Source organism: Castanea sativa, chromosome 6 (genome assembly GCF_040712315.1).
Source record: "Castanea sativa cultivar Marrone di Chiusa Pesio chromosome 6, ASM4071231v1".
NCBI lineage: Eukaryota > Viridiplantae > Streptophyta > Magnoliopsida > Fagales > Fagaceae > Castanea > Castanea sativa.
The window spans coordinates 10,264,583-10,283,100 of record NC_134018.1 but is presented as its reverse complement, the minus strand read 5'-3'; the positions used below and the strand labels follow the sequence as shown (position 1 = coordinate 10,283,100).

General features: G+C 38.7%; 1 pseudogene; it reads right to left on the bottom strand.

The window, feature by feature from the left end:
• Positions 1 to 83: 83 nt before the first annotated feature.
• Positions 84 to 14,776, bottom strand: LOC142639415 (putative aconitate hydratase, cytoplasmic; annotated as a pseudogene).
• Between the last annotated feature and the right edge of the window lie 3,742 nt (positions 14,777 to 18,518).

The following is an 18,518-nucleotide window of genomic DNA, read 5'->3' as shown; positions in this document are numbered from 1 at the left end:
AATATCCCTGCCAACCACATTGAAAAGGATCAAAAAAAAAAATTATATTATAGAACATGGTAGTTTTTTCACTGTTGCCATATCAATCACACAACTTTCATGCACGTGATACTCCCCTGAACCTTTAAAAACGGGAAGAAAACAATGAACTTGCCTCACAATTTTATTGCAAACACCATCCCAGCTAAACTAACTGGTGAACTCAGAGGCTGTGGCCGTGATTCATGACATCTAAAAATGTGATTGCCCCTAAAAAAAATTCCCGTGGGAAGAAGCTTAGAAGGTGTGAAACAGTGAATGCCAAAGCTCACTTGTTTACTCTTTGCTCAGGTTTCGGATGACATATGGAAGAATGCCACCATGATCAAAATATCCCAACTCCACCTGCAAAAGCAAATTGTTCAAATTCAAATACTGAACGGATATGGGCAAGTATAACCCCCCTAAAAAGATGATTCCTCCATCAACAACTCCATTCATCTTTCTGTATATAAGACTAATCAATAATATGAAATGAGTGGGGGGGGCAAGTAACTCTGTGCCAAAGCGGACTGTGCACTTGAATGATTTGCCAGTGTCAGTTGCCACAGTAACATCTTGGCCAGGCCTTATCTCGCAGATTTTGCTTGGAAGGTCGATTGTATGTATAGTGCTCATGACCTGTCAATCCTAGTGTTTTTACATCCTCACCAGGCTTGAAAGAAAGTGGAATAATTCCCATTCCGACCAGATTATTCCGATGGATTCTCTTAAAGCTCTTTGCAATCACAGCTTTCACTCCCTAATACAGAAAATTGACTTTATAAGAGACTAAATAAAGCGACATGCACCATGGGCAGATAGCAAGCAAAACATAAAATCTGCACTCACAAGTAGTGCTGGACCCCCTGGCAGCCCAATCTCGAGAACTGCCACTTCCATAATCTGCTTCAGCTAAGACAATTGTGTCCTGCCCTGTACTTCTGCAAATATAACACAAGTGTTAGATAATATAGCGTCAAAAAGCAAGCTACATATTCTGCACAGGCCTGCATGCTTAATGTTCACCATAACAACAAAAAATGGAGAGGAAAGGCCAATTGGCTTTAGCCTAAATGGCTCTGCCCCACTTAGGAAGGATATGGATTAGATTAACGGGATTGAATCCTGCAGAGTGTGCATTAAATTACCAGGCAAGAGAGAGAGAGAGATGGATAGGAAACATTGAAATGACAAACAATGAAGAATTCACTGATGGCTCCAAAGGACAATCTCTTCTAATAGCAAGTGCACTGTACTAGAGCTATCCCCAAAAGGGGAAAATAAGCATACTGCATACTTGCAAATTTCATGTGTGACTCTTGCTTATCCAGAATGAATCTACATCACATCTCAGATTCTAATTTTCCTTAGATCATGTGATATGATTTCCAAAGGACCAAAATTGAACGTTCACCTTGGAGTTTTAATGAGCATAATTCCATGTTAATTCAAAATAACACAATTTTTTTCCTAGTAGTAAATGAATGAGGTACAAGCTCTAAATCTGCTAAGCCACTTCACCACGAGAGACAAACACATCCTGCTAGCATAGATATAGAAATTTTAGTTTTTTCACCAGAGGTCAGTATTTTTATTTATTTATGATAAGTCAAATTTTATTGGAATAAAAAATCATCTAGTACACAGGTAGTATACAGGATGTAGGTCATATCTAGGATTTAAAAGTACAAAAATCAAGAAAATCAAAAAAGTTTGAACAACAAAACTTCCTTGAAGCCAATGACCACTCAAACAGACACAAAAAAGGATATCCAAGTATACTAGTATAATGTGTATGAGCAGGAATAGTAAATTTGATACAATAAAGGATGAACTGCAAAAAAAATTGATTTCATGGGACTTACCATTGCTGCATCAAACACATAAAGCTTCTCTCCTGTTGGGATGTGAATTGTCTTGGGACCCACTTCTCCATTCAAGAGCTTGTTGACAAGACGGATATTGGCAAAAGTACCCCTTGCCATGACTTCATCATTGCTGCGACGACTTCCATAGGAATTGAAGTCCTTGTAATCAACCCCACGCTCAAGTAGATACTTTGCAGCAGGGATATCCTTGTGGATATTCCCTGCCGGAGATATATGATCAGTGGTTATACTGTCACCAAATTTAAGCAAGCAAAAGGCATCTTTTACTCCATGAGGACGAGGAGGGTCCATAGTCATGTCATTAAAATATGGTGGCTCATGAATGTTAGGTTGAATTTGGATCCCAAGAGTAAAGAGTTGAAGAGGGGACTGACAGCTGATTCCACATGGGGTTCCCCTTTGTGATAGCCTCATAAGTGCTCTACATATCAGGCAACACACTAGTTTGGACTACCTAAAAACAAATAACATTCAACATACATTGGGGCTCAATTTTTTTATTCATCTGACCGCAAATAGTTTCTATCACAAATATCAAAACTAAAGTCATCTACCTCTGCAATTTCTTCATTACTGGGCCAGAGGTCTTTGAAGAATACACTCTTCCCATCCTTCCCTGTGCCAAATGGCTCTTTGTCAAAGTCAATGTCAACCTGAAATCATCAAAAGGTTGTAATGATTGAGATTTAGCACCTATGCAAGAAAAAAGAAGTAATCTTTTCAGGTATGGTGGGTGTGGATTTGGCCGGTGTTTATGAGCGTTGGAGAGGAGAGACAGAAGGGGGAGAGGGAAGAAGGCGATGTGCTGGAAGAGAAACTGGTTTAGAAATAATATCAAAAAAGCATGTGATCTTGAAAAGAGTTTATCTGCCAGGAGTTGGGATTCCAAATTATATGCATAGCTTTCTGTTTCCATTGTTTGGAAAAATCAGGTTCTTAGTATTATAAATGTCCCGTTTTTCCACAAGTCTGAATATTGCTGAACTTAGTATATAATATTATACCAGATGTGAACATGGAGACATAAGCAAGATGGAGTACCATCCAACTCTAGTCTTGAAATAAGTGCATAGATGGCATCTGATACATTTACAAATCACTGCATGGTACTGAGGCCATGAATCATCTGGGTAACATTTTTATATTTGAAGAATGACAACATAGTCGCTTTTTGTGTTCAAATTATTGAGCTGTGTAGCTTGACTTCATATTCATAAAGAGGCCCCACTAGTCAAGTTGTCTATCACGTGCAAGATATCTCAATTGCATTCAAATGGGACTTCAAAACAGGGACGGAAAAAAAAGTCTTTTACCACAAAGTTATGCACATACCGTGCCCGCAAGCGCATAGGCAACAACCAAAGGAATAACCAAGGGAGACATCAAAATTGTAAAATCCCAGATTGACACTTAAGATAGAACAAAGTAAAAGAGAGGCAGAATTCATGTAAGAGCCAGAAAAAGGTCAATAAGAACATTGGTCACAGGTTACGAGAATAGGCATTATTATGCAGTGGTGATATATGTACAAGATATTTTTAGTGAAAAAATAAATATTTGGAGCGAAGAAGAAATAAAGAATGAGGACTTCTTCAAGGGAGCCCGACCTCCTACACAACTAGTATTTTAACTGAAATATATCTAATGATATTTTATTGATAATTATGCAGAATGTAAACATACATACTCATAGAGCTTCCAATCCATATGGTTTAACAGCAAAATTCTTGACACAAAACAAATATAAATTTTCATATATTCTTACTGAAAAAATAAAAGAAAACATAATTCAAGGTAAATACTGTTATCTGAAATTGCAGAAGCAACTGATTCATCAAATTCCCCAGAATTCCCAATACATGTTGTACAGCCATAGCCAACAATATGAAAGCCTTGCTCATTTAAGTACTTTTGCAGACCACTACAAACACACCGGGAAAAAGTATTTCTTCATTGAAGATATCAGGCACCCAAAAGAATAATTGAGTTTAGTTTGGTAATCAGGCAATCAATAGATGAACTGGACATTAATGGCATACCTCTTGAGCAGATATTTAGTAACAGCTCCAGAACCAGGAGCAAGACTTGTTTTTCCACGGTTTAACCTAATTCATAAATGTCATAATTACATGTTATAAAAATATAATTATACCTACCACATATAGAATAGAAAGTGAATCTCAGAAGCCAAACTGACCTGCAAACCTAGTTCACAGGCTTTCTTTGCAACAAGACCAGCCCCAAGCATGAAACTAGGGTTTGATGTGTTTGTATAACTTGTTAGAGCTGCAATGACCACACTACCATGCTTAAGTTCAGCAGGTTGTCCATGGAATGAAAATTTTACCACCTTATCCTTTTCCTCCTTTGGTACAGCAAAGCCCTGCAAGAAACCAAATTATCACAAATACAGGCACAAGAAACAAATCAATCCCCCTCCCCTCCAAATAAAAATGAATTAGTCTCACATCACTACTTAGAATTAGGTATCTATGCAATGCATTTTTGGTTCCACTGCCAGCAAGATGTCATTCACAACCTTAGATCAGCAAAGTCTAATAATTTATTCATTTCAGGTTTGATGACTAAACTGCAATTCCAATTATCTTAAAATTGCTCCTATTAGTATGCGAAAAAATCACAGGACAGAAAACTGCATACAATTGAAACTAGACCTGATCATGCAAAGGGCAGCGTGCGTGGCTTAGTGGAGCTCATCTGCCAGGTGCGCATGGGCTCACATTTTAGGCCCTACGAACTAAGATGACAAGAAATAGGAGACCATACCTCATTATATATAGTCAACAAACATTTTGTTTGCACGCAAATATGTTTCTATCATTGACACCTATTTAAGCAAAATAATGGTCACACCACATGATATAACTTCACTTAAGCACCAATATCTTTAACACAACATCACTCAAATCAGGTGGAGGAGGAAGATCTCACTGTTTCATCACTTCTTCCAGTTAATTTAAAGTATTGCAATGTCACATGATCTACAGGGAAAAAGCCCATGGTTGCCCCATATTCGGGAGACATGTTAGCTATAGTGGCCCTATCAGCCAGTGATAATTCACCCATACCCTCACCTGTATGCATATGAAAATGAGTCAGAGCTATATACCGAATAAAACGAGGTCTTTTGACTGAAAATTTTAATTCCTTCAGATACGGAGACTAACAACTGAAATTTCTATCTTTCGCATCTCCAAAATTATTAGCTTACCATAAAACTCAACAAACTTGCCAACAACACCATGCTTCCTCAACATTTGGGTCACAGTTAAAACTAAGTCAATCGCGGTAACACCATTATGCAGTTTTCCCGACAACTTGAATCCAACAACACCAGGCAACACCATGCTCATTGGCTGTCAAATTTGCAATATACAAAGTTGAAGGAAGACACACAGTCAATTATGCTCTATGCACATTTCCAAAGAATGGTAGCAAATGCCTGTTGGTGAGTGCTAATTCAAAGACAGTTGTGACCATGGGAGAAGGTTGTGTATTTTAACAGATAAACCTAAACGAGGGGTTTTTTTACAAGTATAGTGAACAGATTAATCTTCTTCACCAATGCAAATGTCCCAACTATGAAGTAGATTATTTAGATTGAACAACACTTTTGATTCAAGTTAAAAGAAACTCCCTTCCAAACTCAGGGCACTTTACCTGCCCAAGCATTGTTGCCTCAGCTTCTATTCCTCCAACTCCCCAGCCTGCAACTCCCAACCCATCAATCATAGTTGTGTGGGAATCAGTTCCCACCACACTATCAGGGTAGAGAGTGCCATCAGTGTTAAAAACAACCATTCCAAGGTATTCCAGATTAACCAACGATTGATCAGAAAAACATAGTTCCAAATATGTCAATTTCAATTAACAAAGTGACTCATTTACAGCAAGCAACTGAGCAAGGCCTATCTACAACAGCATAAAGGCAAGCAATGGTGGTGCACCACAAGTTTTGCACTCAAAGAATAGGGTGCATATTTCATGAAAGCTGCAACCTAGCACCTTGAGCCTATCAGTAATAGCAAAACACTAAACACTTGCCAAGCAGTAAAAGTAGGATTTTTTATGTGAATATACAATGTCAAATTCCTTACCTGGTGAACAATTCCTAAACCAGGAGGAACGACAAGCATGTTATGGAAAGCAGATGATCCCCACTTAAGAAAAGCAGATCTCTCCTTATTCCTCTGAAACCCATGTTCCATATAAGCCTGTACTGCATTTTCGGATCTAGCCACATCAACTTGAACAGAATGATCAACAACAAGGTCTACTGGAACCTGGATGCAAATATATTATGTTAAAATGAAATCCCCAAATGAGTCATATGAATGGACAAGCTGTAATGCATAAATAAAAAAATCATTTTTAAAATGTACTAGAATTATACAATGCATTTTCATCCACCGTCAACAATCATATTAATTTTCATTGTAATGTAACGTCAAGGACACAAGCCATAAAATCATCAACATCTGAGGCAGTTTTAAATATCATCATTTAGAAATGAGAATAAAAACGAGAATTACCACTGATCAAGGACAACAGCTACATTTATCCGAAAGATAATCATTTCCATTACAGGAATTTTTTTCCATCTGATGTTGGAATAAAGACTAAAATTGACACATAGATGGACTCAGAACCTTGTAGGTAAAACTAATTGGTATCCAACTATGCAATAAAATTTATATGGAAAAAATGGAGATTCACAAACCAATGGATTGATCTTGTTAGGATCCGCACCAAGATTCTTCATGGCATCCCGCATGTAAGCAAGGTCAACCACTGCTTGACACAACACAACCCTTACAAAGTGGACTAAAGTAAATACTTCAAGCTAACACAATAACGAAAATCATTCTATGAACCTGCAAGAGAACACGAGCAGGCTTGAAGGGAATATCAACTTTCTTTGGAGATGTATTCTCCCAATCAATAATCTTTTCAACATCATCAACGATAACTTGGAAGTTGTCACAATTACGTATGGCAGATTCCAATAGAATCCTTATAGGGTATGGCAGCCTGTCTGCAATTCTCCAAAAGGTCAAATATGACTTTATAAAAAAACTGTAGAAACAACAACTTAAACAAATACTGAAAGGAGTGGTGGTATGATGCATGTTGGGTGAAGGGATGGAACGTATGGAACGCTCTCTCTCTCTCTCTCGTGAAGAAAAAGATGAACTTGTGAGGAGCAAGAAGAAAGTAAAGGATGTGAGCCATGCTGGTTTCTGCGAAGACCAGTGCTCGGGTCCTGCGTCACCAAGCCACGATGAGGGGTTGTGGAAACCGAATGTTTCGTTTAGAGATAAGGTGGTGGGAGAAATTCCAGGGGCTTTCTCACAAGCTTTTCGCTTCGAGGATGTTATGGATGATGATGCTGAGTCAGATGGGGAGGTGGAAACGCTTCGGCAAGGGCTGTTATCGGTCAAACTCTCTAGGGAGTTTAAACAAAAAATCCGTAAGCCATGGGCAAGAGCTTTTATCGTGAAAGTCTACGAACGGAATGTGGGGCTTAATTTCATTCAAGCGAAACTTCTTGCTCTATGGAAACCTGCAGGTAGATTAGACTGTGTGGACTTGGGTCATGGTTTCTTCCTCACGAGGCTATCTTTAGGAGAAGACTATGAAAATGTTTTGAGAAAAGGACCGTGGTTCATCGGAGAACATTTTCTCTCTATTAGACCATGGGAATCAGATTTTAAGCCTGCTTTAGCAAGTGTATCATCCATTGCGGTATGGGTTAGACTAAATGAGCTACCCATTGAGTACTACAATGTGGAGGCACTGCAACTTATTGGGAAAGCTATCGGTAATGTTCTTAGAGTCGACACTTTCACGGCGTCTGAAACTAGAGGGAGGTTTGCTAGGATCTGTGTCCAAGTGGATGTGGAAAAGCCTCTGGCTGCTGCGATCATGATAGGGAGACTTGAACAGCAGATATGTTACGAAGGAATTCATAAACTGTGTTTTGGTTGTGGACGACTAGGGCATAGGAAGGAGCAGTGCCCATACATTATCTGACAAGAACCGGCAACCTCGGAGATGGAGGGGCAAAAAACTGGTGAGATGGCTTCAAGCTCACGCGTTCCCCATGCTATTGACACCAGCGAGGTAGTGGCTGGTTCAGAGCAGTACTCAGGACAGGTCGACGTGCATGATGGTGTGTACGGGCCATGGATCGTGGTGGCTCGTAGGAAGAATGGGACAAAACCGTTGAAGAGTGGTGGGACCTCACCTAGGCAGAACAGTGGGTTCAGCTTCAGAGATAACGGTAATGTGGGGAAGGAGAGCTTGGATTGGGCTGTTGTGCTTCATGGGCCTTCAAGGGAAGTGAAGAGGAAGCTGTCTCCTCCGAAATTGTTAGATAGGGCCCAAATTGCCGCTATGGTCCAGAGCATAAGGAGTGAAGGCCTGAAGCAAGCCCAATCCAGCCTAAACTTGGGATTAAAAAATGGGGATGCTAATTATACCTCAACTCAGCCCAAGTTTAACCACAAAACACAGAGGCTTTCATCGGTGAAGGGAAAGAAAGGGGCAGCTCGCAGTGGGTTTTCCTTGGGAGAACACAGCAGCGCCGTTGGGGGTCAAAAATCACCTAGTGCATTGTTCAGTCAACCCAAGGTGATTGTTGAGCCGATGGGGAAGGATGGACAGTGCAGCAAAACGGAGGCAAGCATGAGAGCTGATGGCTTTCAATTTACGGCCGCCACAATTTCACCGATGGACATTCAAGGCCGTTCTTCGGGCAAGTCCGATCTAACCCATGAGGTGACTCAGATGAGCAATCAAGGCCGAGATTTGGGCAAGTCTGATCCGATTCGTGAAGTGGTTCAGCTCCAAATGCAAGAAAGCACCGAGGAGTATATGACCATTAACGGAGATAAGGGTGAAGAGGGAGAGGCTGCCATTCTCAGTTTTAGCTTGGGAAGCCCCTGTGCTATGCAGTGTGAAGCTATAGGAGGAGATGGAGATGGGGGTTTTGCCGCACATAGGTCCTCTGTTTCCAGGAGTAGGCCAGACAAGGGAGGTGTTGAAGTGGACAGAATGGAACTTAAAGGAGGAGGCGGAATTGAGGAGCCTCAGTGTTGATTGTCCCATCCCTTCATACAAGTTTTATGATGAATGTTATTATATGGAATTGCAGAGGTGCTTCAAAGCCCTCCTTTAAGAAGCGTGTTAGGGAATTGGTGCAGAATCACAACCTAGCTATATTGGTTGTTATGGAAACCCGTGTTGGGGGAGTTAGAGCTAGGGAGATCACAAACCTGTTGCCGTTTGATGAAGCAATCCATACTGACGCCGTTGGCTATGCAGGAGGTCTGTGGGTTCTATGGAATGCTGACAGGGTTGATATAACTTTGCTCTCAAGTACTGAGCAGGAAATTCATGCGGAGGTAAACGTACATTTCACAAACGTTAGCTGGTTACTTTCTGCTGTGTATGCTAGTCCTAAGAATGCCGAAAGGCAAATTCTGTGGAAGAATTTAATGAGTGTTGCTGATTTACACAATATGCCCTGGGTTATAGCGGGTGACTTTAATGAGCCCCTCCTTAGTAAGGATAAGTTTGGGGGTAGGTCGGTGAGTGTTAATAGGTCTTTACTGTTCAAGGAGTGTCTGGATAAATGTAATATGTTGGATATTGGGTTCGCGGGACCTCGTTTCACTTGGACTAACAGAAAGGAGGTGCAAGCTTTGATCCAGGAGAGAATTGATAGATATTTTGTGAACCCAAGCTAGTGTGTGATGTATCCTGATGCTAAAATAACTCATTTGACCCGGTGCCACTTGGACCATTGTCATGTCCTGTTGGAGGTGCAGCCGGGAACCCAAAATGGGAGGAGTAGGCTTTTTCGTTTTCAAACGGGGTGGTTGTTGGATCCTTCTTTTTCTCTGATAGTGCATTAGGCGTGGGAAAATAATAATAGGCTGGTTGATGCTATTAATTTCTTTACTCAGAAAGCTAAGGAGTGGAATAAAAACCAATTTGAGAATATTTTCACTAGAAAAAGAAATTTGATGTCGAGACTAAATGGTATTCAAAGAGCTCTAGCTTTAAGACCTTCGAATTTTCTTGTGAAGTTGGAAGATGAGCTTCTTAGGGAGCTGGACCTAGTGCTTAGGCAGGAGGAGGAGTTGTGGGCTTTGAAATCAAGGGTGAATTGGATGATTTAGGGTGATCGTAATACGAATTTTTATCATCTTTCAACTTTGGTTAGATGAAAGAGGAATCAAATCATGGCTATCAAAAATGCAGTAGGGGATTAGATTCATGAGGAGGGGGAGATAAAAAATTTCATTAGGTGTGGCTTTGATCAGGTTTTTTTGTCTTCTCTCTCTTGTGTGCCTAGGATGGACCCTGCTGTTTCTCAATGGCAGCCTAGGCTCTTGGATTTGGAGAAGGAAATTATTAGTGGGGGGGCTTCTGAAGAAGAGATAAAGGCTGCCCTTTGGTCTTTGAAGCCTTTCAAAGCCCCGGGTCCGAATGGGCTTCATGCGGGGTTTTTCCAAAGGTTCTGGCATATTGTGGGTGATTTTGTGATTAAGGAAGTTCAAAAGATTTTTGTAGATAGAAGAGTGCTAGAGGTTTTGAATAGTACCCACATTGCTCTGATTCCGAAAATTCAAGGACCGAAAACCTTGGGTAACTATAGACCAATTAGTTTATGTAATACGGTGTATAAGGTGGTTACTAAGATTATTGTGGCAAGACTACGGCCTTACTTGGACAAACTCATCTCTCCTATGCAAACGGCTTTTGTGTCGGGTCGTAAAGGGATTGATAATGTTATTATTGCCCAGGAGATAATTCATTCCCTTGGGAAGAAGAAGGGAAGGGCTGGTTATATGGCGCTTAAGATAGATTTGGAGAAAGCTTATGATAAGCTAGAATGAAATTTCATCAGAGATATGCTTATTCGGGTAAATATCCCAATGGATATTATAGACGTCATAATGAGTTGTGTGTCTACAATCAATACTTCTATTTTATTCAATGGTGAAGCCCTTGATCCAATCTATCCCTCTAGAGGTATAAGACAGGGAGATCTGTTATCTCCATATTTGTTTATCCTATGTATGGACTATCTTGGGCAGCTTATTGAAGAGAAATGTAGTGGCAAGGTGTGGCAGCCAGTAAAGGCTTCTTAGAGTGGCCCAGCTTTTTTCCATCTGTTCTTTGTAAATGATTTGATTCTCTTTGCCAAAGCTGATTGGGTAAACTATGTAGCCATTAGAGATGTTTTGGATACATTTTGTAGCATTTCTGGCCAAACAGTGAGTGAAGCTAAGTCAAAGGTATACTTTTCTCCAAATGTGGATAGGGATACTAGGGAGTCCCTGTGTGACATTTTGGGGTTTGCGTCAACACCATATCTAGGTAAGTACCTTGGATTTCCGCTAAAACATTCAGGTTCTTCTTCTCATGATTATAATTTTATCTTGGATAGAGTGAAACAAAAACTTTCCGGGTGAAAGGCAAATCTTTTATCCTTGGTTGGCCGTAGAGTACTCATTCAATCATCATTGGCTGCCATCCCTTCATACATTATGCAGTGCTCTTACCTTCTGGGAAGGGTTTTGAATGGGCTAGATAGAGTGAATATGAACTTTCTATGGGGGTCTACAGAATCAGCCAAGAAGATTCATTGGGTTGGTTGGGAGAAGGTGTCAAAATCCAAGGAGGAGGAGGGGCTGGGGCTGTAAACAGCTAAAGGAAGAAATGTGGCGCTTTTATCCAAACTTAATTGGAGATTTCATACAGAGGGAGAGGCACCGTGGGTTAATGTGTTGAAGAAGAAATATTGCAACCACCGAAGGAAAGCGTCTGTTAATGCAAATAACCTCCCTTGCTCCTCAACATGGACAGTTATGAAGAAAGGGATGGACACTTTTAACAAGGGTTGTAGATGGTTGGTGACAAAAAATAGCACTTTGAATATTTGGCATAACAATTGGACAAATGGGGGACCCCTTAGAAAGTTGATTCAAGGGCCTATTTCTCAAGAAGCTAAGCGCTTGGAAATTAAGGAAATTATACTTGATGTGGGCTGGGATTGGGAGAAGCTAACTTTTGAACTTCCTGATGAAGTCAAGGGTTTGATTTGTGCTATTCCCATGTCGACATTAGGAGGTGGCTCGGACAAATTGGCTTGGGCCGGATCATCCAATGGGTCCTTTGATGTCAAAAGCGCTTATGGGATTGTTATGGAGTCTTCAAATGCTATTACTTTTTCAGCTAGCTGGATTTGGAAGGCAGACTTGCTTCCAAAGATTAAAATGTTTCTTTGGTTGTGTGCTCACAATAGTATCGGTGTCAAGGTGTGTTTAGGGAAAAGAGGAGTGGTTCAAGATGATGTATGCCCTGTTTGCTGCAATGGTGTTGAAACTATCTTGCATGCCTTGAGAGATTGCTCTCACTTGAAACATGTTTGGAATCAGCTAGGAGTCACGGCTTCTAACTATGATTTTTGGCATGCTAATTTGTTGGATTGGATGTCCCAAAATATTAGAACAAATGATAAATTGCATGTCACAAGTATCCCTTGGAAAATTGTGTTTTCTTTTTCTCTTTAGAGCATTTGGAAGAGTAGAAATGAAGTCGTTTTCAATAGGAAGGGTAGGAGTCCTAAGTTGGCTATGGAGATTGTGCATCAAGCTATGGAGTATCTTCACTGTGTGGCTGCTCCAAGGCTGCAAGGTCGTAGAGTCTTAAGGAGTATTCGGTGGGAGCGTCCGGAGCAAGGGTGGAAGAAATTGAACACAAATGGGTCATGCAGTGAGCTTCACGGCCTGGCTGGTTATGGGGGAGTGGTAAGGAATGATGATGGGCAGTGGGTAGTTGGGTTCAACAAGTGGATTGGGGTCACCATCAGCTTTACTGCTAAACTGTGGGGGCTGCGTGAGGGCCTTAAGCTGTGCTACAACTTAAATATTCATTGTCTTGAAATTGAGATGGATGCTAAGGCCATTGTTGATGTGTTACGGAGTGCAAATTATGCTAATAATTTTATATCTCCTATATTAGATGATTGCAGGCAGCTGCTTAACTGCTTCCATCAAGTCCATATTAAGCATTGCTTCCGGCAAGCCAATCAATGTGTTGATGGTTTAGCTAGGATGAGCTATAGGATGAATGATGATTTTTGTATTTTTGATAGTCCGCCTGTGGACATTTTAGATGTTTTTGAGGGAGACCTTAATGGGATGTATTTTAATAGGATATGTCCTGAACCTTGTATTGGTGCTTAGTTTTAATGTTATCGTCTTTTCATCAAAAAAAAAAAAAAATACTGAATTTTATATTAGCAAGAGGCAAAATAATAAACCCCCTTAAAAATGGAGTGAATATGATTCATAGAAGGATAATATTCTTATCCAAGAAATCACATAAACCTGTTTCTCTCCATTAATATACTTGATACTAGATAGGACAATAAACAGGATGTTCAGGAAAAAAAATGGTGGTTTACTTGTTGGAAATAAAACAAAATACTAATGGGCCTTTCCTCAATTACTCTCACAAATATCCACACACTACTTAGTGTGTAGAAGAGACTCACACTCACAAATTAAATAAAGGGAGAGAGAGTGGAGAGGGAAGAATTAGAACTCTTTAAGGTTTTGTATTTCTCTTCAACTCTTGCTTAGAACTTGACGGATGAATGGGTTTATATAGTACATCATCCAACCTTTAACTCTCACTATATTTATTTTCTAACTCTTACATTCATAAATCCCACACATAACTTCAATAAACTTCCCACTACATTAACTTATGAAACTCACTTTTTTATGAAAGATTAATTAAAACAGGTTTAACTTCTAACATTGCTAAGCTAGAAGAATACAAACAAAAGAAAAGCAGAATAGTTTATCTCAGTAAATTTAATGTACATGCCAATTCTGGGATCATTCAATTTCAGAGCCAGCAAACTATATGCTATGTTTGGATGTTGGGGGAAGGAGAGGAGTAAAGTAAAGAGAGGGAGAGTAATTTAATTACCTTATTTTGATGTTTTTTAAGAAAGGAGGGCGGAGAGATTTGGAGGGGTTTGAACTACTTCTACCTCCTCATCTTTAATTCCTCCAAATTGGAGAGATTTGGAGGGAAAATGGATCATAAAAATGCTTGATCAATGAATTATCAAATTTATCCTTACCATATTAACAAAATTACAAATGAAAAGGCTAATTATTCCCCACCTCCTTACTTAATTTTAAAAACATCCAAACAAGGTAGAGAATAACTATTCCTCTCTACTCTCCTCTCCACCACTCTCCTTCCCTCTACTCCCTTTACTCTTTCTTTTAAAACTTCCAAACATAGCATATAGAATTTCCTAAACCCACCACCTCCAGGCTTGGGAAGACTAGTTAAGATTTTCTTGAAAGCATGTCCAGTTGCTGAATAGATAGAATGGAAAAGAAAATGATTCACTGAAAATATCTACCCAGACATTCTAAATTCATAAGAAAAACCCTCAATTACAGGCATCAAATGAATGAATACAATTTCACAATCAAATTCTTTAATTTTCTTCACCATTGCTGGCTTTTGTACATTCATCACGAATTCACTATTGAATTCTGTGTTATTTGTGATTTCGTTTTTGTAAATTTTTCTTTTTAATGTGCCATTCATGCTGGTCACGGAAGTCAAAGGTGAGCTTGGCACCTAGCCGATGCCAAAGACAACAAAAATATGCTATGCTTTCTCTAATTATAGATACATTCAGAAGCAAGTAAAAAAGAAGAGATCGAGTACCGGAAGTTGAGAGACTTCTTGCCCGCGTACACTTGCGACGACGAAGAAGCCGAGGCTGAAAACGACATCATCGTCGAGATCTGAGCAAGGCCAACGATGACGTGGCCATGTTTACTAGGCTTTATATTCTCTTGGAGCATGCAAGTCGGTGCCTCACGTAGTAGTATTTAAGAGAGAGATTCTGGTTTTCCTAAAACAGAATGTACGGAATCCGAATCCATCAATAACTCTATACCCTTCCTTCCTATATAAACAACAAGGACTTGGTTGGTGTGTTTAGGGCCGGCCCAACAAAATTTGGGGCCTAAGACGGAAATTTCATATTAGGCATTTTTATATATAAACATTAATTAAATAAATATATAATACTAATTAAATTAAGACTAATTTGATGTAAATACAGAAATTGATGAATAATAATAATTAAACTAAGGTTAAATCATACAGAGGATTGAATATCATAGTTGAACCATAAATTTAAACAAAAAGAATTAGAATTTTTTTAAAAAAAAAACTTACTTTGACTTGGATATATAACTATGCATAGTTAAGTACAGTTGTAACCTAAATTTTAATTCATATATTCTTTTTAAGAGAAAGAGATAGATAAATATTATTTGGTGCGTGACTTTGTAGGATATTAGTTTACAAAAATTAAGATCTCAAACTATTAGAGGAAATTAGTCATCATTAATGATCTATCATATTTGCAGCATTTTTTTTGAAACATTTTAGGGTTTTAATTGGTTTTAATTTTTATTGGTCTCCTATTTTGGAAGCCTTGTTAGAAATGAAAAAGAAAAATACTAAAGATACTGCAAAATGTTCATAATATAATGTGATAATGATTGTAATTGATGAAATTCAACAACTTAATTTATTTGTGTTTGAATTAATTTTTTATGTGATTGGTGACATGCTAGTTAAATTTAAATTTAAACATATAGTAAAATTTATGGTATCTTTAATATCACTAAAAAAAAATACTAATTATTTAAAAAATGTTATATTTTTATAAAATTTTGGGCCCTCACAACTAGAAATTGACCTTTTTTTAGTAGGGAATTTGTTGTTGTTGTTGTTGTTGTTGTTGTGGGGCCTTAGGCCTAGGCCTAAGTTGCCTAGGCCTTGAGCCGGCACTGGGTGTGTCTTTCAAACTCAAACATCACTCAGTCCGAGTCCGAAGTCTTCAACAGACCCAGCGTCTATTGCTTCCGCTTGCTTGGCTTGGCTTGGCTTTGTTTTTGATCACTATGAAGAAGAAATCGGCGGCAAAGAGGGAAGAGCAGCATCATCCACCTCCGCCTCAACCCTGTCCTTGGCTTGTATATTTCACTGACAAATACTGTAAAAGACAAATATTTTGCAGTATATCAAATCCCAATGAAACATACATACGTAGAATCCCAGAGTTGAGGAATAGGTGTATATGGGCTAGTTGTCACGGATGGTGTTTATGTTTCGGCAGAGACTTCAGCCACGTATTGTGGAGCCCTGTAACTATGGAGGAAATAAAACGTCCGTGCATGCCCAAAGTAGATATTCTCGATTGCATCTTGACGTCTTCTCCAAGCGAACCAGGTTGCAAGGTCATCTTATTTGTTGCTATTATGACTTATATCTTATACTGTGAACCTGGCGATGATGAATGGACTCATTCATGCTACTATGACGAGCTGAAACGAAGTTTTGAGGAGGTAGGACAGATTGTGGATCATAAAGAACCTAATCTATTACTTCATCCTGTTTGCTGCAATGGTAATTTGTATGCAGTATGGACACCATCAGGGCTTAAAAGCGATGCCAAGCAGCTTGTAATAATTCATGACATTCGACCCGATAGCCTTAAAATCGAGTTTCTAAATGTCGTTCTACACTCATGCTTATCACCTTCGAAAGCACTACACTTAATGGAGTCTTGTGGCGATCTTTTCAATATACAAATACAGTTTAAAGATGAATATGAAACAGGTGTTTTGGCAGTTGAGATCCATAGATTAAATTTTTCTAAGAAAGAGTGGGAAAAGGTAGAAACTGCTGAGGACCGAGCATTTTTTTGGCCTAACTACACTGCTGACCGAGCAATTTCCATTCCGGCAATTAACCCAGATATAGCGAGTCGTGTATATTTCACTTTAAATGGTGATCACACTTCCAATAAATTGTACTCGTACAACATAGAAGATGGGACAATTTCGGTTTCCACACCTTTTCTTAATCTACCAAGAGTAGTAAAATTCTGTCCGACTTGGGTAATGCCTCATCTCAGGTAATTCTTAACTTGTAGTAATACTTTTAATTATTTGTCAATATCTATTGTTTGCATTGAAATCATAATTTGGAAAATCTTTACTTGTTTTTCAATATTCTATGGTTAACGTATGGACAAGCATGTATAGCACACTACAAACTACAAACTAGTTGTATTATTAAATAATTTAAAATTTACTACATAAAGTGACAGACATCTAGAAAGGAATGCTAGCTTTTTTTTTTTTTTTTTTTTTTCCTTTTTTTAATTTGCTTTTACTGATCGATAATTGCAATCTTGTAAATGTACTAGTATTATCACTATGTACTATCTATTTTTTATTTAAACGTTTGAATACTTGAATGATTGTTTGCTATAAAGATTTTGTTTATTTTGTCTATTTATTTTTCTTCTATTCCTTGCTAATATAAGGTCGTGCTTATTATATAGGTTAACGGATACACTAAAAGAAGACGAGCACAAAAATAATTGGGAAGAACAAGAGATTGGGAAAGTCAATGAAAAAGAGAACGCGTTAAAGGATGTGGAGGACACAAATAACTTATTTAATTTTCCATTGGACGTGGTTAGAGTGATTTTTGAGCGTCTCATCTTAGTTAATTATTTGCACTCTCGTGCCACTTGTAAAACCTGCCATTCTGGAGCACCTCCGATCCAATGGAGAATTGTCATGCAAGGGGCAGAAAACACTTCTTTATTATCTCCATGGTTGGTGTTCTTTGAGAAAGAAAGCGTTTGTGCTTTCATTGACCCAAAACATGGTGAAAAGTATCTCATCAACTTGCCACAAGTACTAAAAGGAGGTATAATTTGCGGTTCAAAGCATGGATGGTTGCTAGTAGTTGTTGGTGAAAAGTCAACGTTCTTTTTCAATCCATTTACGCAAGTGATTCTCCCTTTGGCAAAGATCAGCCAAGATAGATATCGGAACTTCTCTTGCACTGGATTCTCATATCCTCCATCCTCCTCAGAATGTGTAGTTGTTGAGTTTTATAAGAAGTACTGTGATCCCTTAGAATGTGACAAGAAGTTTGTTAAAAACTCTTGTAGCATGGGGGAGGACCATTGGCATGAACATGAGTTTGATGATGCCGACTTTTCCTTTAACAACGATAGCCCGGTTTTCTATAAAGAAGCATTTTATTGTTTGGGTCAAAAAGAAACCTAGGAATTTTGAAGTTAAACAATAATGATCAGAATACTTGGGAAGTTCTTACTAAACCTAAACCACCATGCATGAGTGGTTGTGACCAGAATTATCTAGTAGAATGTGATGGTGAGCTATTCTCGGTATTTGTGGGTGATATGAAAAAATGGGTACAGGTTTTCAAATTAAATGAATCTAAAATGACCTGGATCAGAGTAGAAAATTTGGGAAATCATATGCTTTATTTGGGTTATTCATCATCCTTTTCTGTAATGGCAAAAACTCCTGGATTGGAAAACAAAATTTACTTTCCTATATTCTGTGGACAAAGCATGGTGTTCTTTTCACTAGAGACAAAAAAGTTTCATTCCTTTGAAGGTAAGGATGTTGA